The 18,786-nt window shown below is 42.7% G+C and overlaps 1 long non-coding RNA gene across 1 annotated transcript; it reads right to left on the bottom strand.

Annotated features, from left to right (window-relative positions):
- Positions 1-1,140: 1,140 nt before the first annotated feature.
- LOC116408906 lies at positions 1,141-3,716 on the bottom strand. The gene is made up of 4 exons (XR_004221412.1): positions 3,089-3,716; positions 2,676-2,846; positions 1,819-2,451; positions 1,141-1,361 (listed from the first exon to the last, which is right to left on the bottom strand). It is a non-coding gene; the product is annotated as an uncharacterized LOC116408906 (long non-coding RNA).
- Positions 3,717-18,786: the final 15,070 nt, after the last annotated feature.

The following is an 18,786-nucleotide window of genomic DNA, read 5'->3' as shown; positions in this document are numbered from 1 at the left end:
TCCTAGTAAAAAAAGAGATACAATATGTTGTTATATAAACGTAAACCTCTAGCTTGAAAAAGAAAGCCCTTAAAGACAGAATTGGCCCACTGCTCAGGCTCATATGATTTCTCCTTACCTGGCAGAGTTTAGGGGAAGGGTCCTCTGGAGTCTCCTGGTTAAGGAAGGGAAAGAAAAACATGTTGAACATTGTATTATTTCTGTTGTAAAGAAGCTAAAATACAATGTTGCATCAAATGTACAGTGAATTTAATTTGCCCCTGCTCTCCCTCTCTTATTTGCCCCTGCTCTCCCTCTCTTATTTGCCCCTGCTCTCCCTCTCTTATTTGCCCCTGCTCTCCCTCTCTTATTTGCCCCTGCTCTCCCTCTCTTATGCTTACCTGGCAGATGTCCGTGCCCGACTCCAAGTCCTGCCCTGGTGTCTCCTCCTAAGAGGGATAAAGTTCATTATCTGATTAACTTTCTATGACTTTGTGGTTCAGTATCTATAACAGACCTTGTATAAAGCAAATTATATAAACTTTAGAAAATCAAACCATGTCTGTTTCTTTACTACTTACCTGGCAGGTGTTGTAGCCAGGGTCTTCTGGAGGTTCCTGGTTAAAAGATAAAAGTTATCAAATCAGCTCAACTCTGAAAAAGTGAACATATTTTCCATGTAAAATTCAGGTGACATATTTAATTTTGTGGTAGTTTTTTTTATTTTGGCAGCATTGCCAAATCCACCTGATGGTAACAATTTAAGAGGAAAATAGATCAAACCCACCCATATCTGGTAAGTGGGGGGTAGTGGTATAACTATACTATGCACAGGTTCCTATGTGGATGTCAATCATATCTATATCCCACATTTATGTAAATTGGTTATGGGATCTGTTATCCAGAAACCCATTATCCAAAAATCTCTAAATTACAGGTAGGCCATTGCCCGTAGACTCCATTTAAAACAACTAAAACATATTTGTGTTCTAACTTGTACAAGGTAAAGACCGATAAGCAACAGATGCTGATTGGTCAGTATGGGCAACTGCATTTGAGCAAGTTAGCATTTATGTTGGTAAATAAGCTATAATCATAATGCTTTACAAATATTATTCATGAACCCTGTGGCTTAAAGACAAACTAAGCTCATTTGGGACACTATACAACTCTTTGCTAGTTACCTCACAGGTGTCGGGGTGAGGGTCTGTTTCTTCCATGATGTTCTGGTTAAGACAGAAAATATTATTTTATAAGATCAGCTCAGTTCACAAGAGAATATGATAAAATAAATATTTTTCATTCATTTGTTATTTTCTGCTTACCTGGAAGTGGCAGGGGCTGGTGTCCATGCTCTCCTGCCCCATTGCTGGTTCTTCAGCCTGGTTAAGACAGAAAAAAAGGTCACAAACCAATACTGTAAAGCTCAAAGTAATACAATGGTTGAAAGTTGTCTTTTTATTGTATCGGTTCTGCTCAATAAAAAATAATCTGAAATAAAAATTGTAAGCAACAACTGAGGCCCTGTCAATTCAAAGTAGTAATAAATTCATCATTTTAAAGGCAGGGTTTGTTTTTCTACAATTCCAGCTCAGTGTCAAAATATTGCCAAATATTAGTTGGCACAAGTCCACTGCATGTATTCGGGGGGGTCACTGGGGAAACCTTGGCGCTACCACCAGCTTGGGGATGGAGGTAACACCAGGGTTCCGCTCAATCAATATAACAGTTACTTTATGGGATGAAAGGCCTATCATCCAATGCAAGTTATCACTTAAGTTGACCGTATGTTTAATCTTGAAACAAAATGACTTTCAGAAGATATAATTAAGCACAAACCTCATTACAGGCTGTTGGATCCTCCTCGATGGGCTGAGGATCCTCTTGCTCAACGAGCTCAGGCGGGCAGGTGTAATTGCCACACTCCTGAGGTCTCTCCTATTTAGGGGGGAAAAAATGGTTGTTAGATGAGCGGAACCAATTAGATTAAAGCAGAACTGCAAGACCCAGACTCCTACGTTTCCCCCAAAATGAAAGAGATCAGAGCTACATAGCGGGGTGAATGGTTGTTATGTTCGGTTGTGGCCTTTCTGTTAAAACCCTCACTGCTCTGATCATTGCACAGATTTATGTACAGTGAAACTGACTAGGGCCTTGGGTTTCAGTGGGAATGTTCTAGAAGGGCAATGGGATCTGTGGAGGATCTGAGAGGATGTAACAGAGGTAAAACATGGTGACCAACCATCCTAGTAAGTATTTGTCAGGGGAATGGGGCCTAAATGGGAGTTTGGGTGATGTATTTGGATAGGGGTCCTGTGCAGGGGCACAAATAGGTTTAAAAGGGTTTAATTGTTATTCTGAAAAAACAGTTAATACATAATACAATTCCTTGCTGGTTACCTCGCAAGTCTCCTGCTGAGGGTGGCAGGGGCTGGTGTTCGTGCTCTCCTGCGTCATAATTGGTTCTTCAGCCTGGTTAAAACAGAAAAAAGGTCACAAACCAATACTGTAAAGCTCAAAGTAATACAATGGTTGAAAGTTGTCTTTTTATTGTATCGGTTCTGCTCAATCAATATAAAGTTGCTGTTACTTTATAGGATAAAAGGCCTATCATCCAATGCAAGTTATCACTAAAGGTGAGTGTATGTTTAATCTTAAAACAAAATGACTTTCAGAAGATATAATTAAGCACAAACCTCATTACAGGCTGTCGGATCCTCCTCGATGGGCTGAGGATCCTCTTGCTCAGAGAGCTCAGGCAGGCAGGTGTAATCGCCACACTCCTGAGGTCTCTCCTCGCAAGTCTCCTGCTGAGGGTGGCAGGGGCTGGTGTCCATGCTCTCCTGCCTCATAGTTGGTGCTTCAGCCTGGTTAAGACAGAAAAATGGTCACAAATCAATACTGTAAAGCTCAAAGTAATACAATGGTTGAAAAAAATAAACCTTGTAAAGCAACAAGTGAGGCAATGCCAGTTGTATATCGGTTCTGCTCAATCAATATAAAGTTGCTGTTACTTTATAGAAGTTAATAATGCAAGTTATCACTTAAGGTGAGTGTATGTTTAACCCTGAAACAAAATGATTTTCAGAAGATATAATTAAGCACAAACCTCATTACAGGCTGTCGGATCCTCCTCGATGGGCTGAGGATCCTCTTGCTCAGAGAGCTCAGGCGGGCAGGTGTAATCGCCACACTCCTGAGGTCTCTCCTCGCAAGTCTCCTGCTGAGGTTCATCACAGACCTCCAAGGTTCCCTAGTTAATATAAAAAACATAATTTTAGAAGATCATCTGATTTCAGTAGAGAATGTGATAAAACAAACCTGTTAATTTAATTATAGATCTTCCTGCTGGTTGAGGCAGAAAAAAAATCACAAATAGTTTACAGCACAAAACACTGCAAAGTTTGGAAAAGTTTCCCTTTCTGCTTACCTTGGAGCTGCTCACCTCAGCTTCCATTTGCAATTCCTGGTTAAAAGACAAGAAAATACTATTACCTCTAATAAATGGCTTTAGTTTGTGCAACAACTGCGCCCATTTTTGCTCAGCCCCAAATTACAGTTATAAATGAGCCCTTCTGTCTGCATATCACAAAGTGACACAGTGGTACTAATTTACTAATATATGGACTGAATTGTATGTATTGTAAGTTTTAACCATAGCAACAAATCATATCTATGTTTTAACAAGGTAAAAATTTAAAAGAAACAGATGCTGATTGGTCAGTATGGGCAACTGCATTTGAGCAAGTTAGCACTTTGTAAATAAGCTATACTGTTGGGTAAATATTATCTTTATCCCTTACAGAGATTATTCAGGAACCCTGTGGCTTAAAGAGAAACTAAGCGCTTTTAAAAACATTACAACTGTACAATTCTTTGCTAGTTACCTCACGGGTCTCGGTATGAGGGCCAGTACATGCTTCCAAGGTGTTCTGGTTAACAGAGAAAAGGTTATGTTGTAAGATCAGCTCAGTTCAGCAGAGAATATGGTAAAATAAATCATTTTCATTCATTTGTTATTTTCTGCTTACCTGGAAGTGGCAGGGGCTGATGTTGGTGCTCTCCTGCTGTACTGGCTGCTCTTCCTCCTGAAAAATGGTCAAAACCAATACTGTAAGGCTCAAAGTAATACAATGGCTGAAAAAAAAAAACCTTGGAAAGCAACAAGTGAGGCAATGCCAGTTGTATATGGTAATGAATTTACCATGTTTTTTCCTACAGTTCAAACTCAGAGTTAAAATATTGCATTTACTCAATTTGTTAGGCACAAGTTCACTGTATATATTCGTGGTGGCCAATAGGGAAACCTTGTCATTACCATCAGCCTGAGGATGGAGGTAACTCCTGGATTCAGAACATGAGGTGGGAAAGACTCACCAGCACCAAAGTCAGTGGTGCCTTACTAATTGCCCCCCCAAATGAATCTGGGTTTTATATAATTTAAAAATATTATTTCTTCTTACCTGACAGATGTCCGTATCAGGGGTAACTGGAGTCTCCTGGTGAAGAAATTGGAAAGAAGACGTTGCACAATGAATGATTTCTGTTGTAAAGAAGCTAAAACACAATCTTGCATGTCATATAGGGTGATTTTTATTTGCCCCTGCTCCCCCTCTCTTGTATTTACCTGGCAGATGTCCGTGCCCGACTCCAGATTCTGCTCTGGTCGCTCCTCCTAAATAGGATAAAATAAGTTATCTGATCAACTTCCTATCACCGTGTAGTTCAGTATATAAAATGCACCTTGTCTAAAGCAAAGTCTCTCGACTTCAGAAAATCAAACCATTTTATGTTACTACTTACCTGGCAGGTGTTATAGCCAGGGGCTTCTGCTGGTTCCTGGTTAAGAGATAAAAGTGATCAAACCAACTCAGCTTTGTGAATATAGTGAAAATAAGTGAGATGTAAAAAATGTGGTTAAACATTTGTGTAGCTTCCGCACTAGAAAGGGCTCGGAACTTGGCTATGGGGCCCAAACTGAAGGAATCTAATCTAATAATCACTGCCTAAGAGAACAGATCTTTGGTAATGATAGTAATAATAGTAAAAAGGCCCGAGAGGCAAAATGTTACTGGGCAATGGGACAGTTAAAGGCAACACAGCACCTAAGGAGAGCTAATAATATACGGACTGTATGATACCAACTCCTTTACTACTTACCAGGCAGATGATGTTATTGGGCTCTATAGTGGGCTCCTCCTGTTTGAGTGATAAAAAGTTGGCATTACTTTATGGAATGAAAGTGTCATGTAAAATAAATACAGGGTCAGATTTATTGTGATGATAATGCAAAGGCCAAAGGCTATCCCTTTGCCAGGAGAGAGAAAGTAGATTACATCATCAACAAAGAAAGGGGTTTTAATAATAACAATAATACATTTATTGTATGGGTCATCTATGGGGCTGGTAAAGGATGAAACTGCAGCTGAACTTAAATATGAAACAGGTTTAAAAGTAGTTTTCAATTCATTAAAACATTATTTTTATTCAAAAGAGAGGGGTGTGTGGCCAACTATAAATAAATTAGCTTTTATCTAGTTGTTTTCTACTCAACCAGTAAGAACTGGATATATATATTGGTGCAGCTTCATCAAGGCTTTTGTTCATATAAATCTATAGGCAAGGGAATAACATGGCTTTGATAACACAAATAGTTGGGAAAATGGTGTTTGGGAAACAATGTTGCACAATCCTTCTCTGCTTACCACAACAGATTCTCTGATGGAATGATCTGTTCTTTTCTAATGAAGAAAAAGAAAAAAGTCTTATCACAAAAAAAACATGAGCAAATAGAAAAACCATCATTAAACTGATCCGAAATCTGATTGGCTCCACACTGTGCAAAGTTTGAGGACCCTGGTTTAATAGTGTCAGAATGGCAGCAATTTAAATTTCCCAGCTGAAACTCAATGAGCGACATCTGATTGGCAGTTGGTGGCTCCGCCTACTTTTTCTAACCTTTAACTTTAGTGCCCCAGTACCAGCTGTGATAAGTTTGGGGACACTGGTGTTAAATGTGTGAGAATGGAATCAGGTTACATTCTCCCGTTGAAAATTGATGGGTGACATCTGATTGGCTGTTTGTAGCCCCACCCACATTTGGGCACTTGGTCTTCATTTTTTATTATTTGTAGTTATTCAATTATTTTAATTTTTGTTCAGCATCTCTCCTGATTTCTGTTTTGGCAGATATCTGGTTGCTAGGGTCCATATTACCTTAGCAACCAGGGAGTGGTTTAAATGTGAGACTGGTACATGAATAGGAGAGGACCTGAATAAAAATGCAGCAATAACAGTAAAATTGTAGCCTCAAAGAGCAATCGTTTTAAGGCTGCCGGGGTCAGTGACCCCCATTTGAAAGCTACAGAGTTAGAAGAAAAGGGCAAATAAATGAAAAACTATAAAAAAATAAACAATGAAGACCAATTGAAAAGTTGCTGAGAATTGGCCATTCTATAACAAGTTAAAGGAGAAGGAAAGGCAAAGTCACTTGGGGGTGCCAAAATGTTAGGTACCCCCAAGTAACTTGAATCGCTTACCTTTTACCCCGGGCTGGTGCCCCTGTTGGGAGAGAACAGCACCAGCCCGGGGTACCTGCAGCGCTTCCTCCTTCCTGCCTAACATTTTAGCCCCCCCAAGTGACTTAGCCTTTCCTTGTCCTTTAATGTCAAGATGAACCTCCCCTTTGAGAATTTGGTGCAAAAACCAATGTAACCCAGTGTATCCCCTGTACTGACTCATATAACAGATAGGGCTCATTCTGCAACTGCAGCAGTGATGTTGGCAGCACAATACACACATATAATCAGGCGCAGTCAGGGGCTTATTATCAGCGTTACTATTTTTATTAAGTTTATTTACACTGAAAACAACAAATTTAAATATTGTTTTTAAAAAATGCACATTTAAAAAACAAAAAAAACAAAACCCAAAAAACTCAGTTGTAAAAAGCTGCCATGTAAAAGCCTGCAAGGGCATGTAGGAGTTAATGGCGGCTGTCCTAGTCAAGATTTTAACTGTTTACGGAATTTGAGTTTTTGCTACACATTAAAAATGATGCTAAAATGAAAAAATTTGAGGTATTTGGTATCTGTTCAGTATCAGGAACTCAGGTTCCATTTCCATTGGTCACAAACAGAAGAATCTTTAGAGATCATCACTAGTTACGAGCGAATCTGTCCCGTTTCGCTTTGGCGAAAAATTAGCAAAACTATGGAAAAATTTGCGAAACGCGGGTGCCATGCCTCTTATTTTACGTGACCCTTTTTAATGTGACCGCGCCAATATTGATTTGACTGCACCTATATTGATGTGACCGCGCCTATATTGATGTGACCGCGCCTATATTGATGTGACCACGCCTATATTGATGTGACCGCGCCTATATTGATGTGACCGCGCCTATATTGATGTGACTGCGCCTATATTGATGTGACCACGCCTTTTATGACACGACCGCTAATTTTTGTGGGGAAATTAGCTGTGGATCCATGCCTGGTGAATAAATTTGCTCATCACTGAGTTTAAGGTCAAGTTTGTCCCTCGGTGACGTTACCCACAGAATGAAATATAACATGTTACAGTAGAGAAAATGAAGTCCTTACCTTGCGAAGGCAAGAAAAAAGGAAACAATTGCGGAAAGATTTCCGCAATTGTTTCCGGAAAGCTCTAAAAGCGCTCATCTCGGTAATATCCTTCTAAAGACACAAAAAGAAACATCATTTTAGTAATCCAAATTCTGTCTTCTATGTATATGTACATGTATATATATAAGGTACAGGTATAGGAACCATTATCCGGAAACCCATTCCAGAAAGTTCTGAATTACAGGAAGGCATCTTCCATAGACTCCATGTTAATCAAATATTTCTAATTTTTAAAAATGATTCCCTCTTTCTATATAATAATAAAACAGTACCTGTACTTGATCCCAACTAAGATATAATTACCCCTTATTGGGGGCAGAACAGTCCTATTGGGTTTATTTAATGGTTAAATGATTCCCTTTTCTCTGTAATAATAAAGCAGTACCTGTACTTGATCCCAACTAAGATATAATTACCCCTTATTGGGGGCAGAACAGCCCTATTGGGTTTATTTAATGGTTAAATGATTCCCTTTTCTCTGTAATAATAAAGCAGTACCTGTACTTGATCCCAACTAAGATATAATTACCCCTTATTGGGGGCAGAACAGCCCTATTGGGTTTATTTAATGGTTAAATGATTCCCTTTTCTCTGTAATAATAAAACAGTACCTGTACTTGATCCCAACTAAGATATAATTACCCCTTATTGGGGGCAAAGCAATCCTATTGTTTATTTAATGGTTAAATAATGGTTAAGTAGACTGTTGAGATTCAAATTATGGAAAGATCTGAAAACCCCATATAATAATGGCATGTAGGAGCAAAATCAATTTCCCTGTACTTTCACACATTCTAACATAATTACAACATCATTACTGGCGCTAAGGCCGCAACAAACCAGCATTAAAATGATTATTTTTATCCATGTTTTCCCCTGAACCAAAACAGCTCTACTCACCTCAGTTGCCTGACAAAGAATAACTGCCACTGAGAGATTCACATACCGTTACATCACAGGAGCAGCCAGAGGCGGGAAATCTGTATCAGCAGCTCAGATAATGACTGTTGGATTCAGCCATTTTCCAATAAAATGCAGGGGGTTTTGTTGCCGTGACGAGCACGTGTTTATTGTGTATCCAGTATAGGGAATGGGACCGTTACAACATGTATAATATATTTCTATAAGGAATGGTACAGAGACTCGCCCATTATTGTATGTAATGTATATGTGTATAGGGAATGCAGAGTTGCCCTGTACCTGATACTCACTGAGTTAGCAGGAATCTCTGCTAATTGCACAACAATCCTATAGTTTCAATATTTAAATGTATTTTAGCGCACAAGTATCCATAGAGAACGAGCTGTTATTCTAAGTGCATAACATGAGTATAGGAATTGCTGCCATTATAGGATGCAGATTAAATCAGCATAGAGAATGCCCCACTATTAAATATATAAAATATCGGCATAGGGAATGCCAAACTATTAAATATATAAAATATCAGCATAGGGAATGCCCCACTATTAAATATATAAAATATCAGCATAGAGAATGCCCCACTATTAAATATATAAAATATCAGCATAGGGAATGCCCCAATATTAAATATATAAAATATCAGCATAGAGAATGCCCCACTATTAAATATATAAAATATCAGCATAGAGAATGCCCCACTATTAAATATATAAAATAACAGCATAGAGAATGCCCCACTATTAAATATATAAAATATCAGCATAGGGAATGCCCCACTATTAAATATATAAAATAACAGCATAGAGAATGCCCCACTATTAAATATATAAAATATCAGCATAGAGAATGCCCCACTATTAAATATATAAAATATCAGCATAGAGAATGCCCCACTATTAAATATATAAAATAACAGCATAGAGAATGCCCCAATATTAAATATATAAAATATCAGAATAGAGAATGCCCCACTATTAAATATATAAAATATCAGAATAGGGAATGCCCCACTATTAAATATATAAAATATCAGCATAGAGAATGCCCCACTATTAAATATATAAAATATCAGCATAGAGAATGTCCCACTATTAAATATATAAAATATTAGAATAGAGAATGCCCCACTATTAAATATATAAAATATCAGAATAGGGAATGCCCCACTATTAAATATATAAAATATCAGAATAGGGAATGCCCCACTATTAAATATATAAAATATCAGGATAGGGAATGCCCCACTATTAAATATATAAAATATCAGAATAGGGGATGCCCCACTATTAAATATATAAAATATCAGCATAGAGAATGCCCCACTATTAAATATATAAAATATCAGGATAGGGAATGGCACAATTATTGTGTGTAGGAACAAGTGCAACATCCCCCTTCAAAATCAAAATCTCTGTGATTAGTATTATTATAATCATTCCAACATATTCACATCATTAGCGCCACTAAAGCCGCACCGTACCAATATTAAAATGATTATTTTTATCTATGTTTTTATCTGAACAAAATGAGCTCTACTCACATCAGTCCCTGACAAAGACTGAGCCAATCGGAGCTGCTGCCCAACACCCTGGGACTACCAATGAAACATTTTCCCTTAATTTCAAGATTTGCTGAAAGTTTTAAGTTAATCTGCCATGTTTTGCTTTGTGTCAAAATTTGCAATTTGCTGAATCGCATTGGAGTCAATGGGAAGCCCAATGCACATACGTTTTGCTTAGTATACTCCCTGCTACACACATGCCCTACAGTGCCCTACTCCTCCTACAGTTTTACACTCTCCACACTTCTTCGCCCTATAGCGGAGCAGGTTGCTTGTGCTTTTCTAAGCGATTTGGGGTTCTGGGGATTTTTGTAGATAACAAGTTGTCTAATTCCAATATCATTCTGTGGCTACTAAAGCAAATAAAGTGCTGTCTTGTATAAAAAGGGCATTGACGCAAGGGATGAAAACATAATTTTGCCTCTTTATAGGTCCCTGGTAAGGCCTCACCTTGAGTATGGGGGGCAGTTTTGGGTTCCAGTCCTTAAAAAGGATATTAATGAGCTGAAGAGAGTGCAGAGACTGCAACTAAACTGGTAAAGGGGATGGGTGGGTTAAAATATGAGGTTAGACTGTCATGTGAGTGGATAGATAGGTCAGTATGGGTCTGTATGTGAGTGGATAGATAGGTCAGTATGGGTCTGTATGTGAGTGGATAGATAGGTCAGTATGGGTCTGTATGTGAGTGGATAGATAGGTCAGTATGGGTCTGTATGTGAGTAGATAGATAGGCCAGTGTGGGTCTGTAGGTAAGTGGATAGATAGGTCAGTGTGGGTCTGTATGTGAGTGGATAGATAGGTCAGTATGGGTCTGTATGTGAGTGGATAGATAGGTCAGTATGGGTCTGTATGTGAGTAGATAGATAGGTCAGTGTGGGTCTGTATGTGAGTGGATAGATAGGTCAGTATGGGTCTGTATGTGAGTGGATAGATAGGTAAGTATGGGTCTGTATGTGAGTGGATAGATAGGTCAGTATGGGTCTGTATGTGAGTGGATAGGTCAGTATGGGTCTGTATGTGAGTGGATAGATAGGTCAGTGTGGGTCTGTATGTGAGTGGATAGATAGGTCAGTATGGGTCTGTATGTGAGTGGATAGGTCAGTGTGCGTCTGTATGTGAGTGGACAGAAAGGTCAGTATGGGTCTGTATGTGAGTAGATAGATAGGTCAGTATGGGTCTGTATGTGAGTAGATAGGACAATTGTGAATAAAGCTGTTTCTTAAACCACCTTCACCCATGTCTCCCCTAGATTTGGCCTAGTTCAGTGACCTCTGCCCTAATATAAGTCTTTATTACTGGCGGCTTCACTTATAGAATGATTATATGAAGAAGAGCGGTAGGTGGTTATAGTCTATACATCAAGTGAACTATAATGAGAATGAGGGGTTCCCCTACCCCTCTGCATATATTGCGTGAGGCTCCTCTTTACACCCCTTTCATCCCTGAGCTCTGCAATGAATGGGTCTGTCAGTAGCTGCCTTGCAGATGGTCTTCTCGCTGGATTCGTCATGTTATGTAATATGTAATTTTTCAGAGTTCATGCATTTAAAATATGTTAATAGAATGAGCAAAGCCAAGTGCCCTGTATAAACCCCTGTGTAATCTATCTGGCTGATAGTCCTTGTTAAACATTCTAATAATATCACCCTATTGACATATACAGAAGCTTGCCAGCTGGTGACTTTTTTATGTTTGAAGAATTATTGGATTGTTTTGCCTTGAAAAATTGTGTATTATGAATAATGCAAAATCAATTTTTAGTAACTCTGCCCCCTATTACTTAATAGTAATCTATGTTACAACATGTCAATCATACCTTTCTACTAACAGTTCTGCAGTATAATACACACACACACTAGGGTTTACTTACGGAGATGCCCTTCAGCCATATAGATGGCCGCAATCCCCAGAGACCAGATGTCGGCCTGGATATTAAAATATGGGGAAAAGACAACTATTAGAGAAGAATATACACAGGGGCACATGATAGTAATTCCAGTTGCAGATCATTCAGATATTTCTGCTGTCTCTCCATCCACCCCTGATACTGATTCTATTTGGGAAGCACAATAACAAATACATTAGAAGCCTATAATCTAGGAGTGAAGAGCTGTGACTTATCTCTAAATGATCCCAAAAACCTCAAACTGAGAGTCGTGTGTATTACATGGAGTTGAAAACCCCCATAACGTGAAAGAAGTTGAATGGACTTAGTGTCTTATATTCTTATTCCCTGCACTTTAAATGCATTTCACTCTCTTACTTCAGATTTCCCTCTCATATCACGGGAACCACATTACAGCTTTGGATTCTCTGTTATGAGAGGGGCATGTAAAGTGAGTGAGCGGAATGCTTGTCCGTAGTGGGTATCCGTAGTTCCAAGAGGTGCGTGACGTCAGACGCCAAAGGAACGACCGCGCGGTGAGAAGCGGTGCAGAGGGAGGCTACAGTGGCGATAAAGTGGCGTTAGCGGATCACTGGGGATACTTCCACCCTACTCTACTTGTTATTTGCACTTAGTATATTGTATGAGAGCCTAAAACCAATTAACCTTCTATTAGACAATATAGTATTTGGCAAAATACGGGCTAAGTACTTGGGCAGAATATGGTTAAAATATGTTTCAAGCCTTGTGAAACTCTCTGAGATAATAGGTATTAATCAACATTTTGTAAATACATTTTATGCAAAACAAGCTTTGTTTAACTGCTATTTTTAACTCGTAAGGAAGTACTGTACTTACTGTGGTTAAATATCTAAAATGTGCAGAGGCCCAAATAGGTTTTAAAGGGTTTAATGATATATATATATAGTGATGTAGTGAGGAGCAGAGGATACATGGATATATGAGTATAATATGGACTATTAGACTATTATGCTGACACCTACTGGTGAGAAACAAAGATTACACTGACCATATTTTATATGGTAACACTTTGTATAAATTGATTGGTTAATTGTACATGAGCTGCACTGTGACAGTTTGTGCAAATTGTGATGTCACGGAAGTGTTTTTTTTTTCACATTTTTGAACTATTTAAGTTTGTATTTTTCACTTGCACAATGTCCTTGATAAAGGCCCAAGAGGGACCGAAACGTCGGATCGCACGGTGAATAAAAAGAAAATTAGGCCAGTGTTTTTTGTTTCCCATACAGTTGTACAGGGGAAATTTTACTGATGACTTAATGCCATAAAGCAATGACGTACAGTGGGATATAATGTAGATAATGAGATGTTAAACTGGTCGCTGTATTGTTATACTTGGAGTTTGATGCACATAATAAATTGGCATATTTTAACCCTGGTGTAATTAGCCCTGGGAAAAAAAATGCACATAGTTAAGACACCAAGACATGTCCTGCTTGCGTTTTGGTTAATTGCCAACGTTCTTGTGAATTTTCATTTTCAATTTTGGGTGCCCAGCCGGCCCCGTCCGACCCTGATTATCAGCACATGGGCTACTGATTCTGATCTCTGGTTTTCTGCCCCATTTACCCCAGTAACAATGCATGTGGGTTGCCACTTGAATACCAGCAGGGCGGCCAATCACATAAAGGGGTGGTCCAGTGACATAAAGAGGTACTGGGTGATTATGGGAAGGGGTTGGCTGATGATGCAAAGGGGCAGAATACATTTGTAATACTTTACAGTAATACCGGCACTTGCTTTACATGGTATTTTACTGGCTAGGCGAATGAAATACCGGCTGGGTGGCTGGTCAGTTAGAATGAAAGACCAAAAAAGGAATAGGAGATAATGGGAATAATAACAAATGTGGCTGCAGAATGGCCCAGACAGCCAGGTAGCACTGTAAATATGGGGTTACAGAAGGCAGAGCATAAATAATTTAAATGTCCAACTGGAAACAAAAAATTACATTTTATTTATTATACAAAGAAACATTAGGTGGAGTTTCCCTTTATAGTGTTCCTCTTGGCGCAGATGAAGGCAGGAGAGCAGCTGCAGAATATCAGGGTGCACATAACAATTCAGCATCTATATATATATATATATATTTCTCCCCCAGCATTCTCCAGCTCTCCCCCCCAGAATCCTCCAGCTCCCCCCCTTCTCCCAGCATCCTCCAGCTCCCCCCCCAGAAGCCTTCAGCTCCTCCCCTCCCCCAGCATCCTCCAACTCTCCTCCCAGCGTCCTCCAACTCACCCCCCCCCCGTGTTCTCCAACTTTCCCTCCATCGTCCTCCAACTCAGCCCCCCTCGTGTTCTCCTACTTTCCCTCCATCGTCCTCCAACTCAGCCCCCCTCGTGTTCTCCTACTTTCCCTCCATCGTCCTCCAACTCACCCCCCCTCGTGTTCTCCTACTTTCCCTCCATCGTCCTCCAACTCACCCCCCCTCGTGTTCTCCTACTTTCCCTCCAGCGTCCTCCAACTCACCCCCCCTCGTGTTCTCCAACTTTCCCTCCATCGTCCTCCAACTCACCCCCCCTCGTGTTCTCCTACTTTCCCTCCAGTGTCCTCCAACTCACCCCCCCTTGTGTTCTCCTACTTTCCCTCCATCGTCCTCCAACTCACCCCCCCTCGTGTTCTCCTACTTTCCCTCCAGTGTCCTCCAACTCACCCCCCCTCGTGTTCTCCTACTTTCCCTCCAGCGTCCTCCAACTCATCCCCCTCGTGTTCTCCTACTTTCCCTCCATCGTCCTCCAACTCACCCCCCCTCGTGTTCTCCTACTTTCCCTCCATCGTCCTCCAACTCACCCCCCTCGTGTTCTCCTACTTTCCCTCCATCGTCCTCCAACTCACCCCCCCTCGTGTTCTCCTACTTTCCCTCCATCGTCCTCCAACTCACCCCCCCCCGTGTTCTCCAACTTTCCCTCCATCGTCCTCCAACTCAGCCCCCCTCGTGTTCTCCTACTTTCCCTCCATCGTCCTCCAACTCAGCCCCCCTCGTGTTCTCCTACTTTCCCTCCATCGTCCTCCAACTCACCCCCCCTCGTGTTCTCCTACTTTCCCTCCATCGTCCTCCAACTCACCCCCCCTCGTGTTCTCCTACTTTCCCTCCAGCGTCCTCCAACTCACCCCCCCTCGTGTTCTCCAACTTTCCCTCCATCGTCCTCCAACTCACCCCCCCTCGTGTTCTCCTACTTTCCCTCCAGTGTCCTCCAACTCACCCCCCCTTGTGTTCTCCTACTTTCCCTCCATCGTCCTCCAACTCACCCCCCCTCGTGTTCTCCTACTTTCCCTCCAGTGTCCTCCAACTCACCCCCCCTCGTGTTCTCCTACTTTCCCTCCAGCGTCCTCCAACTCATCCCCCTCGTGTTCTCCTACTTTCCCTCCATCGTCCTCCAACTCACCCCCCCTCGTGTTCTCCTACTTTCCCTCCAGCGTCCTCCAACTCACCCCCCCTCGTGTTCTCCTACTTTCCCTCCAGCGTCCTCCAACTATCCCCCCCTCGTGTTCTCCTACTTTCCCTCCATCGTCCTCCAACTCACCCCCCCTCGTGTTCTCCTACTTTCCCTCCAGCGTCCTCCAACTCACCCCCCCTCGTGTTCTCCTACTTTCCCTCCAGCATCCTCCAACTCACCCCCCCCCAGCATCCTCCAACTCACCCAGTGTCCTTCTCAGCATCCTCCAACTCCCCGTGTCCTACAGCTTCCTCCTGCTTCGTACGGCTGTGTCCCCAGGCTCCCCCGCTGCATTCTCACTTTTATATGGTTGCACCCCTTGTGTACTGACGTCAAATGTATGCACTGGGCGCGCCCAACAGGATTATTGCTGACCAATGACAGGAGCCCGGAATTGATTAACCCTTTAATGGTAAAATCGCCCGGCCCGGGATGTCCCCCCGATGGCGGCCCTGGGACTGGCCCACCAGGATACCAGGGAAACGCCAAGTGGGCCCGGGTGTCAGTGGGCCCTCCTGCTTCTATTTACCAGAGTTGGCCCATGGGGGACACAGGAAAACTCCTGGGGGCCTATTTCTTGGGCATTCCCTATTCCTGTATGAGAAGAAAGAGATACTAAAGAGACTAAATGAGCAAAGGAGGAATTACAATGGGCAAGTGGGAATAATAATAAAAGGTTTCCTGTTGGCCTCTGGCATCTCAGTCCCACACTGGTAGCATCTGAGCCTCGGCTTATTTAGCCACCTGAGACCGCTCAGTAACCCCATTCCTACCCCTCTCCTGTCCCCCTTCTTGGAATGAGTGGCTTGTATTTATATTATTGCCGCCTGCGGACTAGTTCTCCCATTACGCCATAGCACAAGCGCCCCTGTGCCACAGAGGGGACAAAACTGTGACACCTGCCCTATAATGTGGGAGGGACTGCTCCGGCCCATGGTTAAGCCCCGCCCCGGGCAGGTTGCGCCTATGCTCCGCCTGTAGGTGTCGCTGTTGCCGCTAGTGCTGGCCGTGCGCATGCGCTGCTGGTATCGCGATCCCGAAGTGCAGAAAATATATTGGGGTGCGGGAAGAAGCGCCCCCCGATCTATCAGCCGGGTGAGTAAGGACTCGGGAGTGCGGGGCCGGGGAGTGGGTTGCGCTGTAAGACGAGTAGAAGCTGAGCGGGTTAGAGCTCTGGGTCAGGAATCGCCAACCTGTTGCTGCACTACAACCCTCAGTATCTCCCGAATGGGAAATCCTTGCGGTGGGATTGTGGGAGTTGTAGTTCCGCTAAATCTCAGGCACCGGGGTCTCACTGATTGTTTCCGCACCAATAACAATAATAATAACAGTAATGGTACCTTCCTGCCTGGGGCAGAGTTGGGCACAGTTGGCTTCTCTCTCATATTGCGGATCAGGGTACAGCTGGGGCTCTGTTACACAAGGAACTACAAACACAAACTTAGAGAAGATACTGGGAGTTGTAGTTCCGCAACAGATCCTGCCTTTTCTGCAAACATGGAGGGCCCCTGGCAATGTAGGGATGTGGGATGCCCAGCCTGCAGCCCTCCAGTTGTTGTACTACAACTCTCAACATCCTCCAGACATTATTTGACTTGTAATTGGGGCAGTCAGGGGCCTCTAACTGTTATTGATCTGCTCTACTGTACCCCAGAGAGGGGGTTGGGGTGCCCAAAGCTGTTATTGGGGCAGGGGCAAGCAGCTAAACACCAGTCTGGGTAAGATTTGCTATAGGCATGAGTCAGTATAGTACATATCCTGTTATAAACTAATGGGGGGCAGCTCATTTATTGAAGTGCAACTGTCGGCAGAACATTGGCCAAGTTGGTTCGGCTAAAAGCTGCCCATACACGGGGAAGGACTGCTTGTTTGGTGGGTGAGGCCAGCCGGGTGCTAGCCCAAATCAGGCTGATCTAGTCCTATTCCCAGGGGCTTATCCAGACCCATCAGGGGAGGGCCCCCTCCTCCTCCACATGCTGGCACCCCCCTTCCCCAGTGACTCTGGGTTTCCTTGTCCTTTAAAAGAACAATACCCTGTGTGCAGATTTCCTTTCCACTTGTGGAACCTGTGGTTCTGGTGTGGTCTCTCCCTAACCAGGTCGGAGGTCTGGAACCTGTTGTGTTATATATTGTTATAATGACATAAATATAGCAATAAAATTAGAAAAATAATTCCCCACAAGGCTACAGGCTGAGTTATACGGGGAACTCTGAGTATCACTCATGTATTATAAGGGATAATGTACCCCCTACTGTAAATGATAAGGATATTAGCAGTCACTGAGGGGTTCTGTGCCCATATAAAGGCACAAGGCTGCAGGCTGAGTTATACAGGGAACTCTGAGTATCACTCATGTATTATAAGGGATAATGTACCCCCTACTGTAAATGATAAGGATATTAGCAGTCACTGAGGGGCTCTGTACCCATATAAAGGCACAAGGCTGCAGGCTGAGTTATACAGGGAACTCTGAGTATCACTCATGTATTATAAGGGATAATGTACCCCCTACTGTAAATGATAAGGATATTAGCAGTCACTGAGGGGTTCTGTGCCCATATAAAGGCACAAGGCTGCAGGCTGAGTTATACAGGGAACTCTGAGTATCACTCATGTATTATAAGGGATAATGTACCCCCTACTGTAAATGATAAGGATATTAGCAGTCACTGAGGGGCTCTGTGCCCATATAAAGGCACAAGGCTGCAGGCTGAGTTATACAGGGAACTCTGAGTATCACTCATGTATTATAAGGGATAATGTACCCCCTACTGTAAATGATAAGGATATTAGCAGTCACTGAGGGGTTCTGTGCCCATATAAAGGCACAAGGCTGCAGGCTGAGTTGTACAGGGAACTCTGAGTATCACTCATGTATTATAAGCAGGGCCGCCGTCAGGGGGGCACGGGGGGACTGTTGTCCCGGGCCCGGCCGATTGTTGCTTTAAAGGGGGCCCGGCCGTGACACAGTTTTTAAGCACGGGCCCCCTTTAAAGAATTACGGCCCTTGGGTCATTGGTGGTCAGCGGGTAATTCAATTGGCTGGGCCCCGTGCGTACTGACGTCACAAGTACGCACGGGGCCCAGCCAATTGAATTACCCGCTGACCACGGGCGCAACCTTATAAAAACTGCAGCGGCAAGCCGGTGGGCATAAGAAGAGGATACAGCCGGAGGAGGAGGCGGCGGCGGATGTAGAAGGCGGGTGCAGAAGGCGGGTGCTGGGGAGAGCAGGGAGAGCCACAGGACATGCCTCAGGAGGATGGTAGGGAGGAGGATGTTAGGGGGGAGGATGTTAGGGGGGCTGGAGGATGT

This window comes from Xenopus tropicalis, chromosome 2 (assembly GCF_000004195.4).
Source record: "Xenopus tropicalis strain Nigerian chromosome 2, UCB_Xtro_10.0, whole genome shotgun sequence".
Taxonomy (NCBI): Eukaryota; Metazoa; Chordata; class Amphibia; order Anura; family Pipidae; genus Xenopus; species Xenopus tropicalis.
This window is presented reverse-complemented; position numbering and strand designations above follow the sequence as displayed.